General features: G+C 40.6%; 1 protein-coding gene and 1 pseudogene across 2 annotated transcripts in view; one reads left to right on the plus strand and one right to left on the minus strand.

Moving 5' to 3' along the window:
• LOC148019920 (Beta-ketoacyl synthase) overlaps positions 1-14,125 on the minus strand; it is a 112,001-nt gene that overhangs the window by 44,385 nt on the left and 53,491 nt on the right. The window lies entirely within an intron of this gene.
• Positions 9,330-10,012, plus strand: LOC148019921 (uncharacterized; annotated as a pseudogene).

Below are 14,125 nucleotides of genomic sequence, written 5' to 3' on the forward strand. Positions count from 1 at the left end.
ACCCCTTGGCCACAAATGTGGCCTGGTACTTGTCCAAACGGCCATCATTGTGATATTGTCTTGAACACCCACTCCACTCTGATAACTTTGTTGAAACTAGCTATGGAGCAGAGAGAAACGAGAGATAGTAGACAATAATAGTGAGAGCAAAAGAGAGTATATTTACTACAATTGAGACAATTGAATCAGTGTACAACTAAGGTCTAAGGTTGACCTAACCAACCTTCCACACACCAACTAGAGTTAATTTAACTAACTCTAGAGCCTAGTATCACCACCCTTTGACACTTAAATAGCTATCCACACACCACATGAATTACATCATGCACTACCTAGAATCAGCAAATCTAACACCCCCTTACAATGCCAATGTTATGAAGTACAAAAATCATCAATCACCAAAGCGTAATAAGTTTAAGGATTTACATAAAGCCTTAAACTTCTCACGTGGTAAAGCCTTGGTGAAAATGTCTGCAACATTTTCCTATGTAGGAACATACATCAAGCTAATCTTTCTTGCATAAGATCTCTCTCTAACATAATGGTAATGAATCTCAATTTGTTTCATGCGAGAATGAAACACAAAATTTTGTGCTATTGCAATAGCACTTTGACTATACAAGAGAATGGGTATAGGACCCTCCAATAAAATATATAGATCAGCTAACAATCTGCATAGCCATATACATTCTACTATTGCCATGAAAGCTGCCTTGTACTTACAAGATGAGATAGCCACTATAGCTTCTTTCTTCCTGAGCCATGAAATACATGAATGGCCCAAAAAGAAACAATATTTACTAGTAGACTATCAAGTATTTGAGTCTCCAACCCAATCCAAATCGTTGTAAGCATGTAACTGCAATTCTCCCCCTAGAAAATATGAAGGCATATATCTGAGTACCTTGCAAGTAATGGAAGATCGGCATAGCAACTTGCCAATGAATTGTAGGAGGGTTATGCATAAACCTGCTCACTTGAGATACTCCAAACTAAATATCATGGCATGTGTGCCAACTAGTCAGCATTGAATTTGGGGCTGATTTATTTTCCAAGGAGCATGGATGAAGACCACTCCCCTAGCAAATCAAGGGGAAATTTGATTTGAAGGCTTACTAGTCATTTATGACAACAAGAAGCACTTGGATTAGTGGAGGAGGTTAAAGAAGCTTAGTTATACCCCACCCATTTACATTAAAAGAAAAGGAAAAACCAAAAGGGGCAGCAATTTTGGAGCCAACAATTTGTCCATTATCCAAGAATTAGGAGATAAAGTGTACGTTTTAATTTATATGAATTAGTTATTTGCTGTAATTGTTGTTAAATCAGGTTATTACCACCCTATCTAAGGAGGATGGTTGGTTTCACTTTCCATTCATAATGGGCAACCATAGCAGTAACACATCTAATTGTAGTCATGCAAAATGTATCCATGGTCTCTCACTACTACCACACTGCAATCAATGAAGAATTTACACAAATCTCAATTCCAAACCAATCCGATCGAATGAGACCTCAACCCCTAATTGTTCATCCAGCAATCTTAGAGCTTTACTCCAACCTCTTTCATGGCTTGCAACTGATGTATATCCTACCGTGCTTCATCAAATGAAATAGGCTCATCCTCATCCAAAAGTAAGCTCATGAATGCATGCTCATCAAGAAGAGCATTTACTTCCAAATTTTCCACAAAATTTGTCCCCCTGCATTCTATGCGGCCTGTTTAGCAGCCCTTCTAGTAGGTGAGGCAAAGGAGCATCAATCTTACTCTCTTGGAGAGTCTGTAACAACCATCTCAGGACTCATGAATGCATGCTCATCAAGAAGAGCATTTACTTCCAAATTTTCCACAAAATTTGTCCCCCTGCATTCTATGCGGCCTGTAGAGTCTGTAACAACCATCTCAGGACTGTTTTTTCTGGCATTTACAGCAGCCCTTTCTTGCTCAATTGCTTGGTGCACTGCCCACAAGCAAAACATGATCAACCAAGGGCCAATCTAGGGCAGAGGTGGAGCAACAACAACTGCAGTAATACATCTGTTTCCACATTTAGAATAGGCTCCAATCCCAATGCAATTGGCAAAAGACCCTCAAAGACATCACTCAGCTCATAGGTGGTTGGCATCTCAAACTGATCCTAACAATAGGCTGCATTTTTAGCAAAAATGACATCTCTATTGAATAAAAGCTTTCAAGTGCAAGGATCGTAGAAATGGTGGCCTTTGCTCTCTGAAATATATCCAACAAACATACGTTTAAGTGCTTTATTATCTAGCTTCCCATGAAGCTCTTTAGGAACATGAGCAAATGCTATACATCCAAACACATGAAAGAAATCAACCTTTGGCTTTCTATCATGCCATGCCTCATAAGGAGTGATCATTTTGAGCGCTTTGGTCAGAGCATGATTAAGTACATGATTTGCACATTGAAGGCCCTCAAGCCAAAACCTATGTGGCAACCCTTTGCTTTTAAATATACATGTGGTCATTTCCATGAGTGTGATTTTTCCTTTCAGTCACTCCATTCTATTGAAATGTCATCCTCACAGTGGCCTGTGCTAGGCTAAAAATTCATTACCCACTGATTAGCTCTTTAAAACAGCCCCAAAACAGTAAATTACCAAAAGTATCATTAAGGGGGGAGCAATTCTAGAGAGTTTTTGTGTCCCACATGCAAAACCCGAATTGGGAAGGATCCTTCACATCTATAAATACACAGGCTACCGACCATTCAGCCCCATCCCCAAGTGCATGTTTCTTGCATCTATGTGCAGATTTCAGCCATCAGCTCCTATCTACCATCTGTCCAGCCCTTGCCGACTGCAGCCCTTCCTTCTCTAGAACCTAGTGACTTGTCTACAATTGCCGCCCTACTGTCCGGAGCCTTCAGCCTGCTGCGTTTGCTATCTAGCTGAGCCGCCAACAGTCCACATCATCGTCCTAGTTGCTTGCCTTGCATGTTCACCCCTGGAGCCAACAAGTTGCTGCCCCCCTGCTGCAATTGCTGCAGCCTTGCATTTTGCTGTCCACTAGGCCGCTTGCATCATTCTCCACCTCCTCTATTGTCACTTGGCTGTTTACAATCTCTGGTGATCAGCATTCATCACTTTTCAGCACTCCGTCATCTCCAACTAGTGGTGTCAGCACTCAAGATCTATCTCCGATGGACGTCACACTCCAACAATCACTGCTCTGCCCTTGATCGTTTTGTACACTCTTACATTCATTTACTGCATTGATTCATTCACTTCAAAGTTCTCCTCTCTCTGTCTGTACTTGTGTTTTTGTATTTTTGTGTTTTTGTGTTTTGAGTTTTGAGTTTGCATTTAGGGTTTGTGTTTCGCATGGCATTGTCTAAGTCTTTGTGTCTCAATCACGGTCATATAGTATACTTTCTATGTTTCCTTGGTGCAAACCCTAACATATCTTCGCATGGTATCAGAGCCGATGCTTTTGTAAAGAGTATCCTACGGATATTGCGGAGGCTTGGTTTTGTGTGAGGTACAGGAATGATGTGTAATTGATTCATAATGTCTCAGACACCTTCTTGGAATCCCTGACTTATTAGGTTTCTCCATCACTAGAGGCCCTAAGGAGGCATTATGGACTCAGCGAGAAAGATGACGCCCCACATTCACCTTCAACTTCCTTTTCTTCTCCTATTCAAAATTTCAATCACTTGACAATTGAAGTTTGAATAGTACTTATGCATAATGTATAGTCCAGCTTACACCCCTCCTACTAGCTTTGCTACTACATCCGGAACAATTGGTAAGATTAATCACCTCTCCAATCATGGAGGACTGGCAGCCCATCTTCTTCATCTCAGACAAGCCTAGTGTAAAGTTTGTACAACCCCTTTGAGTCATATGAATCAAAATCCTCTCCTATTTGTCCTTTTGATGTGCAAGATCCGCATGATTTTTAGTATACAAACTTCAATAGAGGGGGCTCTTGAAGCAGGCATCATGGTAGACACTCTACAATTAATTCCCAAGTCACTCCCCTATCCTCCTCATACGGCCACCATGCCCATGCCTAGTCAGTCCATTCCCATCTTTGGATCCACTATGCACACTTCCCACATGCATGATTGGCACTCTATAGGATTAATTCCCAAGTCACTCCCCCACCCTACACATTGTTGAGCTAAAATTACATTAGCCTGACTTGAACAACTTTAAAACACACTTAATTAAGGAAGAAACCATCTTATTTTAAAAGAAATGCAATCCTAGAGAGTTACTGTGTCCCATATACACAACCCTAATTTGGGTGTCCCAAACTTTCTATAAATAGGTATGCAACCCACCACTCTCCCTCAATCTCGTTTTTGCAGTTTTTAAGAGCCATATCTCTACTGCCCACACCTGTTCATGAAGGACATCACAATTACAACTTCCCCCAATCATCTGCTATCTTCTGGTGTCTAATTCCAATCATTGCCTTCATTTTTCTATTGTCCTCTAGTACCCTAGAGTTGTGGCCTACAATCAGATTGCTGCATTTGGAGCTGGTGTCATCATCTTGTATTGTCGCCATCAATTTGGTTCTACTGGCCTAATCTTCTCTCTTCTCCACAAGCTATGTTTACAATTTTTTTGCTTTCTCTCTCCTACATTGCTATTTGCATCAAATCGAGCCTTCATTGGCTTCATTTGCTGGTGTTCAACACTCGAACGCTGCCTTACTGCGATTCAAGATTCATTGGAGCATGACACACTCTCCAACTCATAACCTCTATCTTGATCCCAAAGAAGAGTTCGAGGTTCAGTATTCATTGCATAGTGCATTTGCTGCATGAGCATTGTATATTCAATAGTCATTCACTTCATTATTCATTGTATTCACTGTCTCTGAGCTACCCTAACCCTAACCCTAACTGTATTTTGTGTTTATCAATTTGTGCTTTGTCATACGATTGGTTTTGAGTTTTCTATATTTAGAGCATTTCTTCACATACACCCCATTCCCCTTACCCACATTATCCTTCTTACATCACTACTACTCCTATTGCTATAGCCAAAAATACCTTCACACATAAGACTCATTTCAACAAGTCAAATTTCACTATTTAGTCAAACTTCATGCAATAAGTGCTTGAATCTCAAGGACTTTGGGACTTGGTAGCTGGTCTTGAGCCTATGTATGTGACTGGCTCACCCTCAGCACATCTCTCAATGGAGAGCCCACAATGCCACAGCCAATGATGAGTTAATGCAGAGGTTGCTTCCTAAGTTCCACTCTCAGTTACACCATTTCCCCTTGCATCTAAGCATTGAAGTCATCTCATTGACTGCTATACGGCATGAGATTGCACTCGGTGTATCAATCTCAATTTTGAGATTCATGAGTTTTCCATTAAGGAAGGGGGTGATCTAAAAGTCAAGTTGGCTGAATATAGGCAATTACTCGCTAAGTTTGCCACCCTGAAGTTAGATGATGATCAAGTTACGTTCTTCTTAAACAAGCTACCTAAAAAAGTATTTCCACTTCATTCAGTACATTATCTTGTTGCCCCGATTCCCAACCTTCTATGAGTTCGAGTATCAATTCTTGCGCTATGCAAGGCTACACAATTAATTCTACAAGAAATCCTCCACATATTCTTATTCAGAGAGGGGTTTGGTTGCCTCTTACTCGCAAGGGAAAATTGTAGGTGACGAGAACCCATAAGATGCGAAGGCAAGCCAAAACAAGGGTGACACCTCTTCCTCTAACAAAAACAAAGACACTAAACCCATCTAGCAACAGGTCTCTAAAAAGAATAGATTTTGTACACATTATCAGAGATCGGGCCATGTGGACGAGGAGTCTCATACTAAGGCTTCTAAGAAACCGTAGTAAACCATTGCGACTGCCTCCAGGTCTATTGGATAGGGCTACACCTCCCGCTACTGCCCCATCTTCTCCTTCTACCCCAGTGACCATTGGACATGTGCTACGCAAACAACCTCAACAACCTATATCTTTCAATACTCCTCAAGGATTAGCTAATTGGTCTACTAGCTCCTCACCCATTGCACTCTTTACATCCGTTCTAGGGTCTCCTCTTGCACCCCATCCTAGACACACTTCTCTAGCTCATCAAGTGTTTCATTGATAGATACCTACTGATAGACATATGCAATGGTCACCACATCCTTAATCTTTCCTTCTTCAATCTTCTGTTGCATTCACTCAGCAGATACACTCATTGCACATCTTTCATTTAGCTTTACTTTTTATAGTTTTGCTTTGGAGCATCTCACTACTGACCATTGTTTTGCAAATTCTAGCCTTTTTTGTAAGGTATTTCAATGCAAGACTAACATGCAGATTTGCACCAGTCCTTCCTAGGCAAGAGGCTTGGGATGTGCACCTTTCTAGGAGATTTGCTATTCTACCATCATGGAGGCGTCTCCTCCCAAGGTAGATCGCGGAAAATCTCTTTTGATGCTATCATTGCACTGACTTCTACCTTGCTCTTTAAGTTGGGGTGCTTCGCCCTCATCTTCCTCTATCAACATGGTTCTCGGCACTACACGAAGACTGACATCAAGCTTCTCTTTCTCCTTTTGCATTGACATCCAAGCATAGTCACCAAAAAATGTGTTTCGTCCCTACGAAACATAAGACCCCCGAAACACCGAAACGTTTCATTTCGTTTCGCCAAACGGGGTCATGAAATGAAACTTTTGAGCTTTAATTTTTTAATTGAAAAAAAGGCTATCCTGCAGTAAGAAACATCTTAAGGTTATACAGAACGTTGAAACATTACTTTTTCTTCGTTTTTTCTCCAAATTTGCAAGTCTCTTTGCTTTGTTTCATCTCACGACAGGTCGCCAACCCATTCAAAGTGCAGACGCCTTCTTCTCCATCACTTTCTCCTTCTCATCCTTCATCCTTTGATACTCCTCTATCTACTCTTCTTTCTTCTTTATCCCCTCATTTATCTACTCTGCTCCTCTTTCTTCGCGTTCTCCTCCATCTCTCTCTCCTCGCCCATTTGCCTTAAGGCTTGAGCCTTGAACTTGGATCTCCATGGCTCCTCACAAATATTATTCTTGAGATGTTTGGGAAGATACCTTGTTTGTCCATTGCTATGAAACATCTGAAACCAAAATTGTAGTTTACAAGTTTTGTGGAGACATTGTGAGGGAGTTCCACCGGAACAAGAGCACATTTCACATGGACCGTGAGCAAGGGTGGCCATGGCTGTAGGAGAGTACCTGAGGGTATTTTCTTGGCACATAATGGTACACAAGAAAAACATTAAGATGCAATCACTCCTAAGAAGGCCACTAACCTCACAACAAATTGAAGAAGAATGGGAACAAGCAAAGAGAAATCACACGAGTGGAGGTGGAAACTCAAGTCAAGCAACGTGAAATGATGAGAAGGACGATCCAAGTATTTCCAATGTGCCAACAAGTACACAAGCATCACGGCCATCGGATAGTGTAGTTGGTGCACCTTCACCAACCGACAGATTCCACTGTGATAGATCACGAGGTAACATTTACACATGGTACTAGTTATTCTCTTGTTGGTGAGGGCACTTCTCTTATTAGTGAGGGCACATCTCTACTCACTACACCCTCACAAGGCTTGGCAAGCGAATCAAGAAAGGGAGATAGAAAAGGCAACCAAAGCACATTGCTAGCGTACTTTGCTCCAAGACTTGAGCAACAGGCTCAGGTCATGGAGCATAGATTCTTCTATCAATACAACCTGGCATTCAACATTACTCAAGTACCGACTTATATCAAGTTCTACAATGCATTGGTTGCCGCAGCTGCAGCATGAGCTACTGGCTTACATCCGGTTAGCTTAGAGTCTCTAAGGATTGTTCACTTAGATGCTCAAGTGACTTACATTCAAAACGAGTAGATTGGATTAAAGTCATGTTGGTGTCGATATGGCTGCAGTATTGTATCTGATGGATGCAGTGATAGAGTAAGTTGAAAATTATACTTACTCAATGTTTTTTTCTAATAATTTACATAATATTACATAATACATCATACATGTTACTTTTTCTATTTTTAATTCTTAAGCACATTAAACTTGATAACTAGCCGTTAGTAGTTACTGATGACAATTATTACCTCTTAACACTTGCAAAGACACCAGCACACGATTAATATATTGGTTTTATGTTGTGATTGTTACATGTGGTGGATGCTTCAGCCCCTGGCTTAAGCATTACTAGGGAGTGGATTTACTCCCATATCAAGAGAGCCATAGATGAGATTGAGGCACAACATGTGGTCCAAGTCACGACAGATAATGGCTCAAATTATACTAAGATGGGTAAGTATGTTGAGAGCAACTACCCTCCTATTGTGTGGACTCCATGGGTCTCATACTCACTTGATCTCATGATGAAAGATAAAGTAGCACTTCCTTGGGTAGGGCTAACCTTGGAGAAAGCCTTGCGCAGAATCAATTTCATCACTTGCAAGTCTTTAGCTTTGGCTTTATTTAGAAGTGCTTGCCATTACGACCTTGTGAAGTCGGCAAAGACACATTTCGACTACTTATTTCTTGTGCTTCATCGGTAAGTAATCATCTATGATTTTCATTATAAATTATAATTATGTTGCACAATGCATGTACCATCAACATACCATTGAAATTCCGCATAAAATAAATATTCCAACTTTCCAAGTATTTTGAGCCTTTTTTTTTTTTAAATATGTTTAGGATGATGCAAACAAAAGACTCTCTTCGTCGACTCATATGTAGTGAGGAGTGGAATGCATGGAGTGGGAGTCAAACAATCAAAGCACGAGAAGTACATCTTAAGTAATGGGTTTTGGGATGAGATAGAGGCTATCAAAGAAGCCATTGCACCCCTCTATTTTATCTTGTGGCTCTTTAATCATGAGAGATATACCATAAGTTTACTTTATCATTATATGCACGAGCTTTATTATGCCATGTCATCCTATCGTGCTTTATCTATGGAGAGGTAAATACTAAACATTAATTTATACATTCATTTTGTAATAAGAGTTTTCATGCAGCTTATAGAGTTGGTGATCTCACCCATGTATGGAATAAGAGATGGGATTGGTTTCATAAACCAATTCACATTGTTTCATATCTCCTCCATCCTTTGTATAAGGATATGAACCATTGAAGTGATAGAAAGCTTATATCAGGATGGACTCGGTACCTTTATCAAGTCTTTGAGTTGAAGAAAAGAGACCAGTAAGTTCTCTCTCTAACTTCTAATTTTTTGCTATGTGTGTAACTTTGATCATTAGTAAATACCTAATGGTGACTATCGATACGTAATATACTATATGTATAAACTAATTTTTTATTACTATTAGACTATGAATAGAATTGAGGATGAGGTGATTCTTTTCGTGCATGATCGTGATCGCTTTGTATGAGAGGTCGCCTTTAGGCAATAGAGAAGATGTCTTGCAATGTCTTGGTGTGAAATAAATGGTCATCTTTACACCCAAGGTGCAGCCCTTAGCTCTTTGTGTGCTCTCCCAAGAGTGCACCAGTGATCTAGTAGAGCGTATTTGGAGCATATATACAAATATTCATACTAAGAAAAGAAACAATTTTTAAAAAAATCAATCTCGTATATGTGCATTGGTAAATTCAAATGCATTGCGAATTTGTGCTTCAATCGTATAGATATTTATTTCTAAAATCTCACAAATATCAAATCCTCTTTTACAGGTTGAGCATATGCCAATTAGAGAAGTTTGTCTATGTGAATGTCAATTTGCGCTTATTGGAAAAGCTATAAGGCCAAGATCTTAAGGGAGGAGGAGTGCTTCAATGGAAGGTTGAAAAGGTTGATAACAAGGTCATTGCCAAGCTGGAGGTGAACTTACAATAAGGAGAGGCAATTGATCTTGCTTTCATCCAGAGGCACACTGATGAGGATATTACCTAAGATTTTCTTCAAGAGGATGAGCTACGCTTCCAATGTGTGACCCGTGTCCAGACACATGCCATAGCTGCCATGACAAGAGGAATCGCTCCTCTCCTTGTGTAGCAGATGATATACTAGCCTCCACTAGCACTCCTATAGAGACAAGGAGGCTCCTAGACCTAGTGGCAATGGTCGGGGCCATGACCATAGCCATAGTCACGTCTGTGGCGCTTCACATATAGAGCAAGAGATGTTACCATTATCACAATCCTCAGATGAGATGGGTCGAGCTACTTCATCTACTAGTTCTTTTGATATTGGCAATGGTTCTTTTGATAGCCAGAAGTAGTAGCTAGTTGCTACATACATGATACTTACGACTTTATGATTGATGTATTTTGTGATTTGTCGCTGGATTTTTGCTTTAGTTTGTATTAGGATTCAATCAAGAGCTTTAACTCTTAAGTCTTTGACTCCTGAGTTTTTGCTCACATTTTCTAAGCTTAAAATTTATGTTATGTTCTACCATCTATCATCTATGTAAAAATGTAATCATACATGTGGATATTATCATGAGTCATGACTCATTAACCGTAGTTGGATATTTTTTAATTTTATTTTGAAGTTTGTATTATATTAAATGGATTATACATGTGTGATCGTATAAAAATTATAATGATTTTTTTCGAAAGGATGTGTTATTTGTGATTTGTGATTCCTAAATCATGAATGCTAATCTCTAAATAAGCATAATCTAGAATCTTAATGAAAGTTGAAATGGATATTCATAGTCTTTGATCTTTTAACTCTATAGTCTAAGATGTAGGACTTAGATTATAGATACTTATAATTTATATATATAGTTAATAATTTTAATATTATAGCTAATATTTTTCGAAAACCTCGAAACACGAAACAAGACCAAACATTTCTAGTGACTATGCATCCAAGTTTGAGAGGAGATTTCTACCCTTTTCATGGTATTCTACAACATTCAGCATTTGTCTTCAATATCGACCTTCCCTCCCTGTTGTACCTTCCCCCTTTGCATTACATGATTCCATCATCTTTGTAAAGGCTACTTGGGGAAGTAAACAATTTTTCCATAAGGACCTTGTCCAAGTGGCACTTGCTACATGCGCATTCTCATCATGTAGTACACTACGCTATGCATCTCATTGTATAGAACGCACTTGGGTGGATCCTAAGCTGTCTCCACCGACAATTCTTCACCACCTCACCATCCTCCTTAATGTGTTGGATCTAACCATCCCTTTTCATTCTCCCCACGGACCACAATTACTTGAAAGGCCACACAGCATATCTATCAACAAAAAAAAAAGCAAACAAACAAACAAACAAAAAATATTCAATGTGGTTCCTCCACCTTTGCAGGATTTGGTAGACCATTGGGCAGCCAACGATTACCATGTTTCTAATACCCTGCCCTCCCTTGGTGACTACTTGGACTCCCTTGATAAGATAACCATTGCCTCCATAGTCCTGGTAGGCCATTGGGTTGTTGGTGGGCACCCTTTGTCCAATGCCTTGGTTGCTTTGGGTGAGACACCTTGGGGTAAAACTAAGCTTAAGCTTTTCTTACAGTCTCTTTCTGGTTCTAGCTTTGGGCCTGAGGGGGTGTTGAGCTAAAGATTCATTGACTACCAATTAGCTCTTTAAAGCACCCCTAAAACAATAAATTACCAAAAGTTTCATTAAGCGGGGAGCAGTTTTAGAGAGTTCCTGTATCCCACATGCAAAACCCTAATTTGGGAGGATCCTTCCACATCTATAAATACATTGGCTGCCCACCATTCAACATCCCTATGTGCATGTTTCTCACACCTACATGTAGATTTCAACCATCAGCTCCCATCTACCGGCTTCCAATCCCTGCCGACCGCAGCCCTTCCTCCTACAACACCTCTGACCTATCTACAGCTGCCACCCTACTGTCTAGAACCTTCAACCTGATGCATTTGCTGTCTACCTGCAGCTATCAATAGTCCACGCCATCGTTCCAACTGCATGCCCTGTGTTTTTACCTCTAAATCCACGCGATAGGTTGCTGCCCCCTTCCTACGATTGTTGCCGCCTTGCATTTTGCTATCTAGTAGGCTACCTACATCATCCTCCTCCTCTACTGTCACCTGGATGTTTACAGTCTTTGGTGATCAACATTCATCACTTTTCAACACTCCAACATCTCTGACTGGTGATTTGAGTACTCGAGATCCGTTTTCAATGGACGTCACACTCCGACACTCATTCCTCTGCCCTTGAGCACTCTGCGCACTCTTACATTAATTTACTACACTGATTCATTCACTTTAAATTTCTCCTCTCTCTTTGTTTGTGTTTATGTTATTGTGTTTTGAGTTTTGAGTTTTGCGTTTCGCATTTAAGGTTTTGAGTTTTGAACATCACTGTCTGAGTCTTTGTGTTTTAGTGGTGGTTGTACTTTCTATGTTTCCTTCGTGCAAACCCTAGCATATCTTCACAGCCTAATGTGTAATCCCATGCTCAAGCAAAAATGTCTCAAATGCATGAGACATGTACTCCCCCCCTCCATCCAAGTGTAGTGTTTGCACCTTCAAACATGTTGCTACTTCTAATTTTACAACCAAATGTTTTAAGTGCATAAATACATTTGACTTTGCCCTTGGGCCATACACCCATGTGTAACAAGAGTAGTCATCTATAAAAGTGAAAAAATACAAATGACCATTAAGAGCTCTAATCTGCATAGGACCACACACATCAATGTATTAGCTGCATTTTTCAAAGAGCATGCACTACACCATCCTTCTTAAAAGCAAAGCAAAGCATTTTTCCAAGTATACACCCCTCACATGCATGGGGAGATGGAGTATCAACTAGAGAGAAAGCATCCACCACGTGACAACGTTGAAGTGTCGTCAGACTACCAAAGCTCATATGACCATATCAAGCATGCCAAAGCTCTGCATTCGGCATAGCGGGAGTAAGTGTACTAACCGTCAAAGCATGATGAAATCTCCTCTAATAAGTATCCAACAAGAAGAGACCTTTGTACAAAATACCTAACAAATGGAGAGCATAATCAAGCTCTCTATCTCTAACAATACATTTGTCATCTTCAAAGATGACCTGAAAGCTGAAGTGTGAACTGTACTCCCACGAGTACCGAAATCCCAACACGGGAGAAAGAATGCAATCTCAAAATTGTCCCAAACTGTCAGAAAACAAATTTTGCCAGAAATGCCTCGTGATGCATGCCAAATCTGTACATAATAACAATCCATTGCTATACCTTATGTACGCCCAAAAATTGAATTTCAGCAAATTAATGCTGTAAATCCCCAAATTTTTGTAAATTTCCATGCCCAAACTGTAACAACCAGCAATTAAATGCTGTACATATATCTGTTTTCTGCCTTGGGATGCATGAAACACAAAAGCCCCAAACTTTAGGTGAAAATATCGAAGAAATTGAGAAATCTCTTCAAATCAGTTGCCAATTCGAACTCCTTGGGGTGGAAATTGACAAAAGCCCCAAATCTCGAGTGGCAAGGGCCGAAGAGTAGCAACATAATGCGAAAGGCGGGCAGAGTAGCAAGCATTGAACAAGGTGGCAAGTTGCATAGAAGGGCACATGGCAGCAGGATGTCCTGGGTAACCAAGCGCAGGCGGCAAGAGGTCCACAAGCCTGGCATAGTACAGGCGGCGGCGGCACTAGAGGTAGCAACCACTAGTGGGCAGCAGGTGGAAGCTGCTGGCAAGCTTCGTGCAGGTCTAGCAGGCCTCATATGAGAGCTGAGACAGCTGACAGTCTTCCTACATCTCCTCCCACTCAGCTCCTCCCTCTCCTTCTCTTCCTTGGCAGCTTAACAGCGGTGCTCCTCCTATCAAGCGGAGCCGGCAACGGCAAGGTGGCTCAAGGCTATGATAGGATCTCACGTGGCTAGCAACATTGATGGTCACAATCGAGTAGCTCTAATACCAAATGTTGGAACTGGCTATGGAGGAGAGAGAAACAAGACTTAAGAGACAATAGACAATAACAGTGAGAGCAAAAAAGAGTGTATTCACTACTTTGGGGACTATTGAATGAGTGTACAACAAAGGTCTAAGGTAACCAACCGTCCACACACTAACTAGAGTTAATTTAACCGACTCTAGGGCCTAGTGTCACCACATTAAAGTCCTAAGACACAAGGTTTCCACACCACACTTTGACACTTAAATAAGTGTTCA

This window comes from Lygodium microphyllum, chromosome 19 (genome assembly GCF_053477565.2).
Source record: "Lygodium microphyllum isolate KBCC chromosome 19, Lygodium_microphyllum_v1.1.10, whole genome shotgun sequence".
Lineage (NCBI taxonomy): Eukaryota > Viridiplantae > Streptophyta > Polypodiopsida > Schizaeales > Lygodiaceae > Lygodium > Lygodium microphyllum.